Source organism: Panthera tigris, chromosome D1, assembly GCF_018350195.1.
Source record: "Panthera tigris isolate Pti1 chromosome D1, P.tigris_Pti1_mat1.1, whole genome shotgun sequence".
NCBI classification, from domain to species: domain Eukaryota; kingdom Metazoa; phylum Chordata; class Mammalia; order Carnivora; family Felidae; genus Panthera; species Panthera tigris.
Window position 1 is genome coordinate 97,584,005 of NC_056669.1, and position 17,051 is coordinate 97,601,055.

Genomic DNA, 17,051 nt, shown 5'->3' on the forward strand with positions numbered 1-17,051 from the left:
GATGCAGCCTTGAGTCTAAGTTCTCACTAACAGACTGTGAGCAGAAATGATCCTACCACTTCTCAACTGTGCTCTCAAAAGGATTGCGCTTGTGCTTTTTTCCCTGGCCCTTCCCACCCCTTTCCCCTGACTAGGAGATGATAAAAATTGAAGCAGTGTCCTTGGACCTAGCGAGAGAAACCACATTTGGAGGATGATGGAACCCTTCTATCAGTCTTGGATGACTTTTCTCTGAACTCTTATATGATATGAAAGAGACATAAATTTCTCTTTTGCTTACACTTCTGTATTTGGAGTCTCCTTGTTACAGCAGCTTTTCCTTTGCTCTACAAAATACACAGGGCCTGGCTTCCCTAGGCCTTAGGGACTGGTTCAAGACTGGGCTTGTGGTCTATTTAGGGCCAGTGAGATGTGAGATAGAAGGCAAGGTTTGATTGGGGGCGGGCGGGTGGTTCTGGAAAGCGCTCTCTTGTTTTTATGAGGGAGCATCATGGACCAACCTTCTCTCTCTCTCTTCCTCTGGACATTGCTGGGCCTAGAACTATGGCAGTCCTCTTGCTACCAGCCTAAAAATGGGGCTACACATGAAGGGAGAGCTGAGAGAATGGCAGGAAAAAGGAGTCAGGGTTTCTGGACCAAACAACTCTGAACCCACTATCTTAGTTGGCTCGGGTTGCCATAACAAAATATCATAGACTTCCAGGCTTGAGCAACAGAAATTTATTTTCTCACAGTTCTGGAGGCTGGAAGTCCAAGGTCACAGTGCCATCAGGGGTGGTTTCTGGTGAGGCCTGTCTTTCTGGCTTGTAGACAGCCACCTTCTCGCTGTGTCCTCACATGAGCTCTCTCTGTGTTTGCAAGGAGAAAGTGAGTGCTGGTGTCTCTTCCTCTTCTTATAAGGACACCAGTCCTATTTGGATTAGGGCTCCACCCATATGACCTTATTTAGCTTTTATTACCCTCTTAAAGACCCTATCGGCAAATACAGTCACACTGAGGGTTAAGCCTTCAACGTATGGAATTTGGGGGATGGGGGGCACAATTCAGTCCATAACACCCACCTTACCTCTGGGTTTCCAGTTATGTGAGCCAACAAATGTCCTTGTGTCTCAGCCAGCTTGGGTTGGCTTTCTGTCACATCTTACCTTACAGCCTTGTACTGCTCTTCCTATCTTTGCCGGGCCTCGTACGGAAGTCAATAAATACTTGTGGAACGAATGCCCAGTCGTTATTTTTCTCTCTTACCCGTAATGACTACCTCACAGACAAGCTATAAGCATTTCTCTTTCTCTGCCCCAGCCTAAACATCGAGAATAGTCACATGGACTCTTCTCAGACCCCACCCCCTCCCCTTAACTAACCATCTATCCAAGGAGCTGAGGGTTCAGCTATAAAATGAGAGGGTTGAATTAGATACATCTAGCACATTTTCCAGCTCGGGCTCTGCCTGGGGCTTTCTCTGAAGGAGTCATTCTGTGCTCAGACTGAAGACCCATCTAACGCTAACCATGTACAGTCTACTTAGAGCTCCCCCTGGGCTCCTGCCTCAAATCCCTGTAGTTCCACAGGAGGCCCCTTCCAGCACTAACGGTCTAGGGTTCGGTTTGATGTCTTTTCAAGCTCTGAAGGCCCAAGATACTATATTACTATGCTAAGCACAAGACATTTTTGATTGGCTGCTAGACCTCCTGACCCAAACACAAAAGATAAAGGCTTTGGGAGGGTCTGGACTGTCACAGTGTCGTCCTTCCAGATGAGACCCGAGAAACTGGCAGGCAGCAGGGAGGGGGCCTTGCAATGTTCGGACATTCAGCAGGTCCTGCCGCAAGGACACTCAAGTTCCTGTGCCCATTAGTGTGGCCATTAGTGCTGCCCAAAATGGAGTGCAGGCCAGTTCCAGGCAAAACATTTCCTCCTTCCAGCCATGAGAGCTCCATGGGACTGGGGAAAGAGCTGCCTCATTACCCAGCCCCCTGCAATGTGGGAGAATTAATCTCAAGGAAAGTGACCAGTAATGGGCCCTGGCAGCCAGGATCTTGAGGGCCAAGAGGTTCTTCCTCCCCAGTCTTCAGTGACTCCAAGCTTTCCTTCCCGTGCTTTTTGAAGTTGCCTTTATAGGACACTCACTAAGAGCTGTGCACTATGCTCAGCACTCTACTGGGATTAGGTCATGTAATCTTCACAGCAGCTCTGCGGGTAGGTATCGGGTAGGTATTGTTGCTACTCCCATGTCATGGATAGGCACACTGGGGCTTAGACAGGTGAAATTGCTTGCTTGGAGTTAGTAAGCCACAGAGCTGGATCTGACCTCTGGTTCTTAACCAGAGAGTTTGGTGGGAGACCTTTGGGATTTGGCAGCATCTTCTCTGGTCTTCTGACTCGGGCAGGCATGGGGGAAGGGCATAGGGGAAGACCCCAGCCCTGTGAGGTCAGTGCTGAAGGGGAAGAAGGACCAGAGAGAAACGCAGTCGCTGGAGCGAAGGGCAAGGCTGGCAACGACCACCAGCCAGGCCCAATCAAATATAAGGAGGGTGGCCAGCTCCACTGGACCCAACCAGTAGCGAGCAGAGGTCCTCTTCCTAACGGGGAGGATAGTCATCAGCATCAGGAGTCTGCCCACCTGCTAGCCAGCAGGAGCCCTGCAGCAGGTTGGGGTTGGCCACAGGAGCAGGACGTCACCTTAGAGAGGTCTGTATCCTGCTCCCTTGTTTTTTGTTTGTTGTCACTTCTGTTGCTTATCTTTCTCTGTTCTCCCCAACATCTCAGAAGGCGAATGAGATACCCCAGACTCCCTTGCCAACTGGCTTCTGACTAGGTTTACCCAATGAAAGGTGCTGGAGGAAGATGCGGGGCGGGAAGAAGAGAGAAGTCTGTTTCTCCTGCCCCCAGCTTCAGGCAACATCTCCCACCACGGCCCCCTCCTTGGCTCCAGCTTCCGGTGGACAGCCCCAGCCCTGGGCTCTCTACCAACCCCTCATCCCTGCGGTTCTCCAGCATCAGGGGCTGTGGCAGCTCCCCACTGCTGCTAATTACTTTGCATCCTCACTCCCACAGGCCCTTGCAGCATTTCCAACCATTCCTGCTACTGAACATGGACGGTTCTGTCTCCTGACTAGACCTTGCCTGGTCTGGGCCGGGAGATGGTCAGAGTCCTCACCTCCTACCCCAGCTGTGGATGGGGCCGTCTCACTGGGCAGAACAGCAGTGTCTTGGCCTGTTTGGACCACTATAACAAAATGCCACAGACTGTGTGGCCCATAAACAGAAATTTATTTCTCACAGGTCCGGAGGCCAGATGTCCAAGATCAGGGTGCCAGTATGTCAGGTTCTGGTGAAAGCCCTCTTTTGCGTCGCAGACTGCCAACTTCTTGCCCTGTCCACACATGGTGTAAGGGCCAGGGAACTCCATGGGGTCTCTTTCATAAGGGCCCTGATCCCATTCATAGGGCTCCACCCTCATGACCTAAGCTCCTCCCAAAGGCCCCGCCCCCTAACCCCATCACATGAGCATTAGGATTTCAACACTGAATCTGTAGCAGGCAAGAAACTCCTGAGCATGAGGCAGAGTAGAAGTCTATCGTGCAGCCAGGCCACCAGGGTGCCCCTTGGGTGCCAGGTTAGTTGGCAGGATCCCCCATGGGTCCCAGACCAGGAGCCCTGGTGATGGGTAAGTCTTCCCGCCCAGCAGGATCCATTCTGCCACTCAGGTCTTCCCAGTCTCAACACAGTCTCAGGGCCACTTCCTCCCTGATGACCAAGTGACTTAATATTTCTGAATTTCAGTGTCCTCGTCTGCATTGTGGGGAAAACATAGTACCCCTTCCCACGGTTGCGGTGCCGGTGAAATAACACCCAGTGCCGTGCCTGGCACAGGGCCGGTGGCCAGTAACTGGGAGCAGCACTCATCGTTGTTGTTAATAACAGCCTGGGCGGCACTAGAAGATTTGGTGACCCATCTGTGAGGATCTTTGCAGAGCAGGAGCAGAAGAGATGAGGTCTTGCCCAGCGTGGGGCAGTAAAACCTGGCAGCAGCAGGATCTGGGTAGTGCATCAAGGGGCCACCTGCTGTTCTCCCCACCCAAAGGACTGGTACCTATTTCTCTGGCACCTCAGACTCAACCACAATTCTTCCTCCGGCTGGTCCTGAGACATGGTAGTTGACAAGGTCCTGAGCAAGGGAATACTCAATGCTTAAGAAGGGGGTGGGGGTTTGGGGCCTCCCCTGCCACTCCAGAGTAAAGACTGGATCCTTAAACCGTGCTAGAGCTGGGAGAGGCAAAGGGCCACACAAGTATCAGATGCTGTCACTGGGTGTTGGCTATATGCCAGGCTCTGTGCAAAAACACATAGACACTAACTGTGCACCATGGGGCTTACTCCTCCAGCCATTAGGAGAGGAGGTATGTGTCTGTTATCAGCATCAACAGAAACATCCCCATTTGATAAAGGCCTCAGAAAAGGTGAGAACACTGCTCAAGGTCCCACAGCCAAAATGTGGCAGAGCCAGAATTTCAACGAACTTTATCTGATAGAAGCCTCCAGCCTCTCCAGGATGATTTAATGTGAGTCTTGCTGCCCGTGGCTCTGGCATCAAGAGGGCACTGCACTTATTTGAGTCAAGGAAATGGATTGCTTGCAGAGCCCGTCCATGACCCAGCCTGGGCCTCCAGGCCTGTTCCAAACATTGGAGACAAGGGGCAAGCCTGGAAAGAGGGTCCACTAGGAGGCTGCCTCTGCTGGCGCTTGTATGAACACCTGTGTGCGTGCACATGTGTGTGTGTGTGTGTGTGCCTGCACCCACAGGCACGTGTAGACCCACGAGCCCAACCTCCACCTTGGCCTGGGAGAGAGTGGGGAAGGACTCTCTCCTGGCAGGTGAGGTGGGAAGGGCTGGTGGCTCCACTGTCATCCCCACCTCAGTTCCTGGGAGAGGCTCTGATATTTTCCTGGAAAGCTGGCTACGGGGCTGGAGGCCTTTGGTCTCCACAGAGTCAAAAAGGGCGCCGGCAAACTTCTCCAGAATCAGTTCTGACTTTATTTGCCTCTCTGAGCGTCCAAGACAGATGGTGGACTCGGGTCAAGTGAGGGCAGGCTCTCTCAGAACACTTCATCCCCAGGTCCCACTAGCTCCTGAAAATCAACTTCCAAATGACCTTGCTCCAGAGCAAGCCTCACCCCAGACTCTGAGCCCTGCAGAATGGCTCCCGCATACTTGTCCCACGGGATGCAGCCTGGCATGGTGTGAGGAGCGTGAACCTTGGGGTCATCGGAATTTCAGCCCGGACTGATAGGCGCCATGAGGCCTGAGGCAGGTGACCCAACCCTTCGGAGCCTTTGTTTCCTCCTCTGTAAAATGGGGGTAATAACCACCCATGGTAGGTGCAGTCAGTGTGAATACTCCTACTGCTTCCTTTTCTCCTTCCTCCTTCTGGCTCTCCTTAACCTCCACTGACCACTTTACCGCCTAGCTTCGGGGCCCTCGTTTCTCAGAATCCTCCCAGCTGTGGCCCGGCCTCGGAGCTTCCCAGGAGACAGTGGTTTTGCCACCCTTTCCTTGTGGCCTTCCATGGGCCGGCTCCCCTGAGAGCAAAGGCCTCAGAGCCCTGCGACTGGGGCCCCACCCTCTTGGTAAACACCAGTTGGGCACCAACTGACCTCAGGACGGAAGTGCTCGCCCGGGACCCTCCTCTTCCAGCCCTGCCCACTGCTCTATGTTCCAGGGGAAGTGCCAGGCAAACCTGGCATCCTTGCACCCAGGCCGCCTCCATCCTGGAAATAGGCACTTGGAGCCAAACCCTTGGCTGAAGGTAGAAGGAAGTTAAAAGTCCCTGAATGCCGCTTCTCTCCTGCCCTTCCACAGCTCCACCCTGGCCTTCCCAGACAGGGCAAGTGCCCTCTAATTTAAATTTTCTTTAATGATCCTGATAGACATCCATAAAGAGGACTTTACTGTTACCCGTTGTTTCTTAACAACAAAGACAGAAATTAAATATAACAAAATATGAATCATTTTAATTCCGGGCAGTGGGGATGAGTGTTTTATTGTTGTTGTTGTTGTTTTTGTAACACCTTTTTCTGTATTGTAAAAATTGCCCAAATTGCTCTAAATACAAATATTTTTTATATACTTTTTAACTTTTTTTAATGTTTATTTATTTTTGAGAGAGAGCACGAGCAGGGGAGGGGCAGAGAGAAAGGGAAACAGAATCCGAAGCAGGCTCCAGGCTCTGAGCTGTCAGCACAGAGCCTGACTTGGGACTTGAACTCATGAACCGTGAGATCATGACCTGAGTCAAAGTTGGATGCTTAACTGACTGAGCCACCCAGGCACCCCTTTTATATATTTTTTTAAGTGTCTTATTTATTTTTGAGAGAGAGAGAGAGAGAGCACGCAAGCAGGGAAGGGGCAGAGAAAGAAGGGGACTGAGGATCTGAAGCAGGCCCTGTGCTGACAGCCAACGAGCCTGATGTGGGGCTCGAACTCACCAACCATGAGATCATGACCTGAGCCAAAGTCGGACACTCAACTGACTGAGCCACCCAGGTGCCCCCAAATAAAAACACTTTTTTAAGATTTTATTTTTACATAATCTCTACACCCAACCTGGTGCTCCAACTCACAACCTGAGATCAAGAACGACACACTCTACCCACCAGTAGAGTGGAGTGCTAGCCAGGCACTCCTAAATAAAAATATTTTTAAGTCCATAAGATTCATACGGGCTTGTTGGGGGAAATTTTAGGAAATACCAAAAAGTAGAAAGAGAAAAGTAAGAATCACCAGAATCTCTCCTCTGGAACCAGATCATTTATCTATTGGCTTAATCTCCTTCGGGTCCTTTTTCTAGCATATATTTATGTCCTTTTATTCTTTTTTAATTGAAATATAATTGACATGTAACATTGTATTTACTTTAGGTTCATTTTATTCTTTTTACCCAAAAAAACAGAATTATATTATTTAATGATCTCTTATCCCCCTTCACAATGTATTTTGGACAGTTTCCCATACCCTTGGACGTTAATATTTACTTTGTTTTAATGTCTATTTATTTACTTTGAGCAAGAGAAACAGCATGGGCAGGGGAGGGGCAGAGAGAGGGGGAGAGAGAATTCCAAGCAGACTCCACCCTGTTAGTGCAGAGCCCGACATGGGGCTCAAACCCACAAACCAAGAGATCATGACCTGAGCCAAAATCAAGTCTTTCGCTTAACTGACTGAGCCACCCAGGCCCCCCTGACATTAATATTTACTTTAGTACACTTCAGTTTTTTTCCCGTGTAATCATGAATAAGCTATATTTTTTATATTGGGATCCATATGGATCCCATTAGGGTCATACCATTTATACCACGTATTATTTTTTCTTATCTGAAAAGTAGTATACTTTTGTGGTGGAAAAGTTAGAAAATACAGATGAGCAAACAAGTGACCATGGAAAAATAAAAACCCTTGCAGCCTCACCTCGCTGAAATAACCCTTGCTAACATTTTTGTTTTTAACCTTCCTGTCCATGTTCTTATGTACATAGGCATATAGGCTTTCATATATATGAAAGCACACATTTTACAGTAAAATCGGAATCATGTGATTCGTATTATTTTTAACTTTTTTTATTTAAAATTTTTTTGTCTACTTAACAATACATCTTACATGGATGAGGATGGTTTCAGCTACAAATGACAGAAAACCCAAAGTAACACATGTTAATTTCTCTCTCTAGGAACTGATGTCCAGAGGTAAGTGGCCCAGCCTGGTAGAGCAGCCCTGTGACCATCAGGGACACAGGCCCCTTCCACCTGGGGCTCTCCATCCAAAGTGCATGCCTTCCTCTCGTGGCCCAAGGTGGCCCTTGAAAGAAGCAGCAGCAGAAAAGAGAGCTCCTTCCCCTCAAAGGACGCTTCCTGGAATCCACACGCATCACACCGGCTCATACCCCACTAGCGGGATCTAAGTCCCACAGAACCCCGGGAAATAGTAGGGGTGATTTATCTAAGTAGGGCTTTTATTTGCTATAGATGACTGACTTCTCTGCCACATTTTACAAACATCTTTCCAGTGCACATAGTTTTATGTCCCTTTTTTTCCTCTTATTTTTTGGTGAGTGTTTGACCCCATCATTAAATATTCGTCAAAAGACGAAGAGTAGGGGATGGGGGTGGGGATAGGGAGTGTGTGAGAGGAGACCATGGACTTTCAGGAGCCAGGAGAGACCTGGTCCTGTAGAGGCTTAGGGGGCTTGATGGAGCCCAACTCATTCACATTCAAGATCAACCAATGCTTTCTCTGCCCCTACTCAGGGTCATACCCTGTGCCAATGTCTGAGAAATGTCTCAGAGAAAGACCGTCCCTGCTCTCCAGGAGCCTCGTCAAGTCTAAATTCTCAAATGTTAGAGTTCAGCCTGCAGTGTTGCCCCAAACGCAGAATCCTCAGACCCACACCCGAATACCTGATGCAATCCGTGTTGGTGAGTCTAGAATCTGCTTGTCTTTCAGTCCCCTCAGGTGACAGATGAGCGTGACCAGGAACCATTTTGATGGAGAAGTATAAGTCTAAGCATTTGAAGGAAGTCTCTAAACCAGGCAAACCTGGAGCCTCCATCAGCTCAGTATGTAGCTTGAATCTCGACTGAGCCTTAAGCTATAACAAAATAGGGGCAACTGGGTGGCTCAGCCAGTTGAGCGTCCAACTCTTGATTTGGGCTCAGGTCATGATACCAGGGTTGTGGGATTGAGTCCCTTGCAGGGCTCCACACTAAGCGTGGAACCTGCTTAAGGTTCCCCCTCTGCACCTCCTCCATTCTGTCTTGTGTGTGCGTGCTCTCTTTATACATACAAAAGAAGAAGAAAGAGAAGGAGAAGGAGAAGAAGAACAACAACAAAATGAGGACACCTGCCAGATACACCTGAACCCAAATCTCAGTTTCATCCTGAGTGACCTCAGGCAAATTATTTAACCTAAGACTCAGTTTTCCCATTTGTAAAATGGGAATAATCATGTGCTTCCCGTGTGAAAATAAACCTCAGTGCTTAGCAGAGTGTCTGGCACTCAACAAATGCTATATCTTATTATTAAGTTAATTTAAATGGTCTCTAGGTAAGTAATTATGGTGAGGGACAGGAGACAAGCTATATAAAGCATCTTATACACCTGGCTTATGGTGGTAGTCATTCAATAAATGGCTATTATTATTCCTACATCCCCGCATCCATTTCAATTCTAGGCAAGCATTTCATCTCCGCAAGCTGTACCCACCACAAAATTTTGTCCTCTTAATAGGAATCATGAATGAAGCCATGGATTCATGGCTCTGAATTGTAGACTTAATGTCTACCCCTAGTGCCTGCCCCAGCATGAAAGAGGTTTTCTCAGGGCCTTCCAGAAGGATGGGCAAACAGGTCAGCATGAATGAGAACCTCAAGTCCCTACTTTCAACCCCCTGCTTTTGGGGGAGCCAGGCATAGCCCTGGGCCATTCACCCAGCACCGAGGGTCAGGGAGCTGTGCTCATCCAGGACTGCCGTGAGGCAAGAAGGGAGAGGCAGGGTGGCTGTTGATAACTACATTTTCAAGTGTTCTGTGGATGGCGCGGTTACCATGGTGATGCTGATGGCTCTGAGCGAGCGGCAGCCTCTCTTGAGTTGTGAGTCAAGTTCAGCTTTATTTATTTAAAAAGAAAACCAACGCCCTGACCTGTGAAGGACAAAGCAACACACAGGTAGAGGCCGGGGCGACCGTGGCAGAGGTGAATCAGCACACTGCTCGCAGGCCACCCGTCTTCTGACGTCAGATGACCCACCTAGCTACTAGGCCTGGAAAAGTCCACAGAGCTATATGGCGAGGCCGGCATCTCAAACTGTGGCCCAGGAGAGGAAGCACAAAGAGAGGCCACATTGCCAGTCGGAAACCTCTTACTAGGAAGCAGATCCCATCAACTCTGGCCCGAGGGCCAGACTCTTTGAGGAGACTCAGCTCCGCCCTGGTGTGGGAGTCCACAGAGCCCAAGGAGATAGGCAAGTCCGGCTCAGAGTCTGGCCCTGAGATGACCAGGGCTGGCTGACCCACCCCCCAGTGCACACACTAGCAGTGCCCTGTGGGGCAGGGCGGGGGGGGGGGGAGGGGGCAGCAGGGTCCTGGAAAGGAACACAAAAATGTTCACCATGGGGCAATGGGGCCCCTTTAACCAGAACTCCTGCAGGCAGGGTGGCCCTGAGAATGAAGTGCGATAATATTTGCAAATGTTTAACATAGAACCTGGCTGACACATAGTCAGCGCTGGACAACTGTGGGCTATTGTTAACTTTTGTTCAGGCCCTTATCTTAACCCACCTGGATAGAACAGCCACAGCCTCCTACCTGATTCGTTGATTCTAGTCTTGCTCACTTCCAATCAATTGCCCATACCACAGCAGGGTGGTTTATTGAAAATGCATCCTGATCATGCTCTTTTTCTCCAAAAAATCTGCCAGTGGCTCCATTTACCTTCAGGATAACTCTTAGAATTCCTTGGAGGGGCCTAGGCCTTGCATGATCTGGCCCTTGGCTGCCCTCTCCAGCCCTGTATCTTACCACGCCCTGCCGGCCTTGATAAGTTTTGGCTAGTACCCTAATGTCAGCACTCTCCCCCAGGGTGTCAGGCTCTGCCGTACCTCCAGGATCTTTGGCATGCTGTTCCTTTTGCCCAGAAAGCCTAGCAAACACCTACTTATCCTCCAAGACCCACATCAAGAACTCCCTGTACTGTGAAATCTTCCTGTCTTCCCCTCACACGCAGAGCAGGCCACTCCCTCCTCTGAGCCACTTCGGGACCCTCCATAAAGACATTTATCACTTGACATTGCAATTATTGCAACACATGCCTGTGACACCTTTCAGCTTCCTGAGGGCAGCACTGATTGTGAATAATTTCTGCATGCCCAGAACATATCACCTAATGTTCACAAGGGAGGACTGTGAATGAATGAATGAATGAATGAAGACAGAAATCCTGTTTATAGAAAAGGAAACAGAGGCCCAGGTAGGAGCAGTGACTTGGCTAAAGTAGAGTCCTAAAGCCCTATAACTCCGGGCCCTTCGGATTCCAGAGACTAGGGACCATTCATTCATTCACCCATCCACCCCTTACTAAGCACCAGTCATATACCAGATACTGTGTTGCTCCCTAGAGTACAAAGAATAAGATGCAGCCCTGACCCTCAGGAGCCCACAGACAGGTGGGATAGAATGATAGGTATACAGGCAATTGCCACACTCTTCACTGAGCTGGGACAGAAGATGTAGAAGAAGCTATGGGAATCCCGGGGACCACGATATGGATGGAAGTAGAGGGAGGCCTCTGCTTCTGTGTCTTCCACTCTCTCTCCCCCAAACTCTGGAGCCCAAGTTCCCACAGATAACCAGACCGAGGCAGCTGCCCTCCAGGAGCTATTCACACAGGTAAACGGACATATACACAGACACACACATACCCAAGACAGGTGACATGGGCATGCCTGGCCCCATGGGGCCAGACACATTTGCACCCCTCAGTGATCATGTCAAGAGCCATCAGGGTGCAAGGACAGATCAAATCAGACCACAGAGCATTTCCTGATGCTTCACACAGCTTTTGCACACCAGGTCTCACTGGATCCCCACTAGGTGGGGTCCTCCAGACAAGACAGATATATTGTTTTCTTCCCGCTTTCCAGATGGACAAACTGAGACTCAAGAGAGATTCAGATGACTTGCCCCACCCTGCTGCCTGCCTGGTCAGTGGAAATACTGGAACTGACCTGTCATTCCCCAAGCATTTGCTAGCAATGTGTCAATGTGCTAGGCCTGTGACAGGCCTTCTGCTGGGGGCAAAGGATGCCAAGGAGAATGAGACCCAGCCCCCGCCCCTAGTGAGAGACAACAGCACGATGGCAATCCTCAAGGTGTCAATCTCAATGTTACTACTAACTAGCCATGTGAGCTCTGCAACTTAGAGTTTTTGAGTCTCTGACTCAAAACATAAATTAGATCGAGCCCGTTTCGTGCTCAAACCCTCTGGTGGCCCCCATCACCCTCAGAATAAAATCCAAACTCTTCGGCGGTGCCCCACATGCCCCAGCTCCTGCTCCCTTCCCCAGCTCTCTTCCTATCACTGTCCACCTCTCGCCCCGTTGGCCTCCTGGCCGTGCCTGCAGCAAAACAACTACCTCCAACCTCCAAACTTTGCACCTTCTCTTCCCTCTCCTGGAAGGTTCCCCCAGATAGTCACACAGCTAACACACTCCTGCCGCTCAGGTCTCTGTGTCTTCCCACGGGAGGACACCCTGAGTCCAAAATGATGGCCCTATCCATTTCTTCAAGGTAGTATCTTCATATTACATGACATGATACTATGTATATTTGACCATTTGCTTATGGCCTGTCTCTCCTACTAGTACAGAAGGGTAGGAATGTGCCCATTTTGTTTACTAGTACACCCTCAGTACCTAGAACAGTGCCTGGTACATAGTAGGAACTCAGTAAATTTTTATGACCAGGAATGAATCAATAATCCTCAGTTTCCTCCACTTTAAAATGATACAGGTAGCAGGGTACCTGGGTGGCTCAGTTGGTTAAGCATCTGACTTCGGCTCAGGTCATGATCTCACTGTTCATGAGTTCGAGCCCCACATCAGGCTCTATGCTGACAGCTCAGAGCCTGGAGACTGCTTCAGATTCTGTGTCTCCCTCTCTCTCTGCCCTTCCCCAACTCTCTCTCTCTCTCTCTCTCAACAATAAATAAGCATTAAACAAAAATTTTTTAATTAAAAAAATAAAATGATACCTACTACAACACAGACTTATAAGGATTAATTATGTTATAAATAGAAGATGCTTAGCTTGGGGCCTGGCACATAGTTGGCACACAATAATACTGTTATTTCTGTTATTGCTGTTATTATTGGGGGGTTGGTGGGGGAGCAAGGGGCAATACAGGTACAAAAACAAATTATATAGTGTGGTAACAAAGCTCTTACTTCTGAGCCCTCTCCTCCACTTTGGGGCCCAGGCGGCACCCCCTCATGTTCTTAAAGATCAAGGACCAATGCTCTTGCCCTCTTGTCCACAAGGGTCGCCTTCAGGGTCTCAGCCTGGTGGCCAGGAGACCTCTGGGCCCCTCCTGGGCTGGGGGCAGTGGGCAGAGTCCAGACCAGGCCACAGAAACCCTTGATTTCCCCCCTGGGAGCAGGCCCCACATCAAAGCCAATCTCAGAGGGGCGAGGCCTCGAGATAAATGGAAGATTAAAGAAGGCGAGGTCTCCACAGGCCACAGGGAGAGGCAGCAGGCAGGCGACCACAGAGGGGAGGCCCTGACACAGCACTGGCCACAGCCATCTTGGGGGGCAAGAGGTGAGAGGGGGGCCCAAACCTAGGCAAGTGAAGGCAGGGATGGCTAGCTTAGCCTGGGACTGGCCCCCCGGTATCACACTTTGGTCTGGTCCTCCAGTCCATTCCTCCTTCTTAACCCTTTCCCAGTGGGGCAGCAGCAGGGAGGTTCATCAGAGGAACCCCAGGGCTTTTCTTCAAGAGAGTTTGTTTGGTCATTGGGTTCGGTCATTGGGGTTTGCTCCCTCCAGCAAAGGAGCCTGTAATGAAGACCTCCTGGCCCCAGTCTTCCTCCCCAGGAAGGTCTGTAATTAGTGCAGGAGGCGAGGCTGGGGAAGCTCAGACAATGTCATTTGAACCAGGATGAGACAGGGCTCAATTGCTAGTCTGCACATTTTTTTTTTTCTGGTGCCATTTCATATACAAAACTCCAGCAAGCTTAACCCCTTCCCAGCTGGGCCCCGATGCTGGGGTTTCAGCTTGGCATATCATCTATTCCTGTGCCCAATACGTGCCAATCTTGCCTGCCCCCCCCCACACACACTCCAATTCAGGTGAGCCATGATTTCCAACTTCCCTAACATCCAACAAGTCATCTGACAGTCCATCATCCAACAAGTCTTTGCTGAGTGTCACCAGATGCTAAGTACCAAGGAGAGAGGACCCAGAGGAAAGTCTTGCCATCAAGGAGATTACAATCCTCTGAGAAGTGGAGGAATGCACACTAGAAACAGGTGGTAAGCAATGCAAGACAGGATAGAATCAGATGGTGAGCACCAGCGAGAGGCAGGGAAGGAAGCCGCATGGAGTCAGACTGGACAAGATGGCCTCATGGAGGGTTCGCATGGGGTAAGCATTCTGTAAATACGTACTGAGAGAGCCACTTTCCTGGAGCAGAGCATTTCTGCAATCAGAGTCTGAGGGCCAAACCCACAAGGAGAAGGGAGGCAGACGAAGCCTGAGCAGCTCTGAGCCAGCCTCAGGTGGAGACAGATGTCAGAGTCTCTTGGGGGGCAGAGGCTATTGCTCCCTTTCCCATGCTCCTGAAGCACTCATTCTGAACCCCTGAACTACAGTTCATCTCACACTGACACACAACCTGATTTTAGATCTGAGACCCCCATGGACTCTGAGCAACCTAAGGGCTTTGTCTATTCACCTTTGGTCTCCGGCACTTAAGCACTGAGCCTAGCACTCAAGAGGTACTACTCAATAAATGCTTGTTGAATAGATGATTGAGCTTGGGTGAGACGGTGGAGGTGTGGGGAAGAATCTACCTCTACAGTCTTTCCCAGAGGGGATGCCAATTGTGACCTCACTGCCCCTGTAAGTCATATCACAATCTCTCTAACATATAAAGAGCTTCTAAAAATCAATATGACAAGACCAACCACTAATATTTAAAAGGTCAAAGAATATGAACAGAGTCTACAGAAAAGGAAACGTAAAGTGTTCTAGGGCTTCTAAAAAGACTCTCAACCTCACTAATATAATGCAATCTGGAAACCATTCAAAAATTTACTAATATCCTCTATTTGACAGACTGTAGAGAAAGCAGCACGGTTGTATATTGCTGGTGGGGTGTAAACTGATATGAACCAGTTGACAATATCTGTCGACATTACAAATGCACATTCTCTTTGACCCAGCAACCCCGTTCCTGAGAATTTACCCTACAGGTATACAGTGCTTGAACAAGGCTATCATTACAGCATTGTTTGTTACAGTAAAAACTTGGAAACAATCCAAATGTCCATCAGTTGGGGACAGGTAAATGAATTATAGAGTCATACAATGGATAGCTATGCAGCTATTTAAAAAAAAGAATGAGGAAGCTCTCTATGTACTAATATAGGCAGATCTCCAAAACAGATAAAATGGGGGGGAAAGATACAAATGTATATAATATGCCTCTTTTCAGTTAAAAAAAGAGAGAAAAAATACACACACACACACACACACACACACACACACGCATGCGCACGCACACACAAAGAAGGATACCCAAGGAAGTAATAAAATTGATTATATGTTTGTTTAAGGGTGGGAAGGTAGTATGAGGATATAGGATATAGGAATGGGAAGATCACCTGTCATTTTATTCCTTTTTTATTTTTATTTTTTGAGTCATGTAACATATTATCTATTCAACAAATTCAAAAACACACAAAAAAAAAAAAAAAAACACTCCAAACCCCATCTACCTAGATATGGGGGTTTCTAGGCTTTTTCCCAAGTTGCTAGGTGGAGAAGATTCTGTAGCAGCTGGCACCCCCTCCCTCACTTTCCCTCCTCAGGCCCTGACAATATTTTCCTGAGGTCACAGGTCCCAGACTGTGGTGGCTGTCATCCCAACCCATACTTTATAAGCACGGACTATGAAATCAGACCAAGTCACTGTGTGAGCCTCAGGAAAACAGGATAATCCTGGTATCTGCCTCCAAGGGCTATAATGAGGCTCAAATGAGAAAAGGCATAGGAAATGCTTAGCATAGATCCTGAGACGTGATAAATGTCATTGTATAAATGTACCAGACCCACTGTTCATATTTTTTGCCAATATATTTATTAGGTTGTTGTCCTTTGCCTTATTGATTTATAGGAGCAATTTATAGATTCAGAAGACGGAGATACTCACTGCAAATTGGCAGAGCACTGAAGGACAACTGGGCCATGATAAATGGCAGCTTGTGAGAACCATCATTTCTATGATTATGTCTCCTCTGGGCCATGCATGCTAGTATCTGCCGGCTTCCCACATTAGAGGCCCCAGGGTTCATCTGGACAGGCCCAAGGAACGGCGTCTTTATTCATTGGCTCTATGTCACTGTGTCTCTTTGCCAGCGTCCCCTGGGTTGCCAGGGACTGTCATTCTCCACTTCAGCTCTCAGAACAACAACAGCCCCTTCCACTCTAAACCAGACTCATTCTTTCTGTCTTCCCCAGATGTCCCCAGGTTTGTGGAGCACATGTGTGGTGCCAGCTCCGGTAAGGAATGAATTCACTAATGGATAAGTATAAGGCCTAACCTGGGAATCCCTGAGTCTTCATCCAGGGGCTCCCAGGAGAGACAAACTCCAGATGGGCAGGCCCAAAGGGATACAGCAAGGGATCAGGGCCCAGAATACACACCATCGGAGCCCCTCACCCTGATCTGTGGATCCCTGGTGCTTGTTTGCTATAGAGCTGAGAAAAAATGTGGCTCCCCTGGGCCCATATCCGTTCATCTTCTCCAGGGAATTAGTCCGCCCTTCAATTCTGGAGGTTCCAGAAATGTTCCTCAGAGCATCTGGAATATATATTTCCTTTAACTGGTGATTGCCAAGGCCAACTCTGTTGGTTTTCTATTTGTTCTGCTTAGCCACGGGAGCTAGGGCTGGTCCCTGAGGCTGGGGGATGCCCGTGGCCCTCAAAGTCCTCTCTCTGTTCATGACACAGGATGGGAGCCCTGACCTGGACCTGCTCGTCAAGGACAGGAGTCTGGATGAGGCCTCTGAGAGTTAAAAGATTGAGTCTGCAAAGCCCCCAGGCTCCTCCCCAGGAAGCTCCCAATTACTGTGCAACTTGTCCAGTCCCAGAGTTTGGTGCAGTGGAAAGATCAAGTCAAACAGACCCAAGATCAAATTCTCAACTCTCTTGCTTAATAGCTGTGTGATCTTGGACAAATAACATTACCTCTCCGAGACTTCCTCATCTATAAAAGTAAAAA

The 17,051-nt window shown here is 48.9% G+C and overlaps 1 long non-coding RNA gene across 4 annotated transcripts in view; it reads right to left on the minus strand.

Moving 5' to 3' along the window:
- Window positions 1-724: 724 nt before the first annotated feature.
- Window positions 725-17,051, minus strand: part of LOC122231189 — a 37,678-nt gene continuing 21,351 nt past the window's right edge. For 2 of the 4 annotated variants that reach the window (XR_006208380.1, XR_006208381.1), the window contains exon 6: window positions 725-848. This is a non-coding gene — a long non-coding RNA (uncharacterized LOC122231189). The remainder of the gene's footprint in view (window positions 849-17,051) is intronic. The other 2 variants (XR_006208378.1, XR_006208379.1) reach the window with 2 other exon arrangements.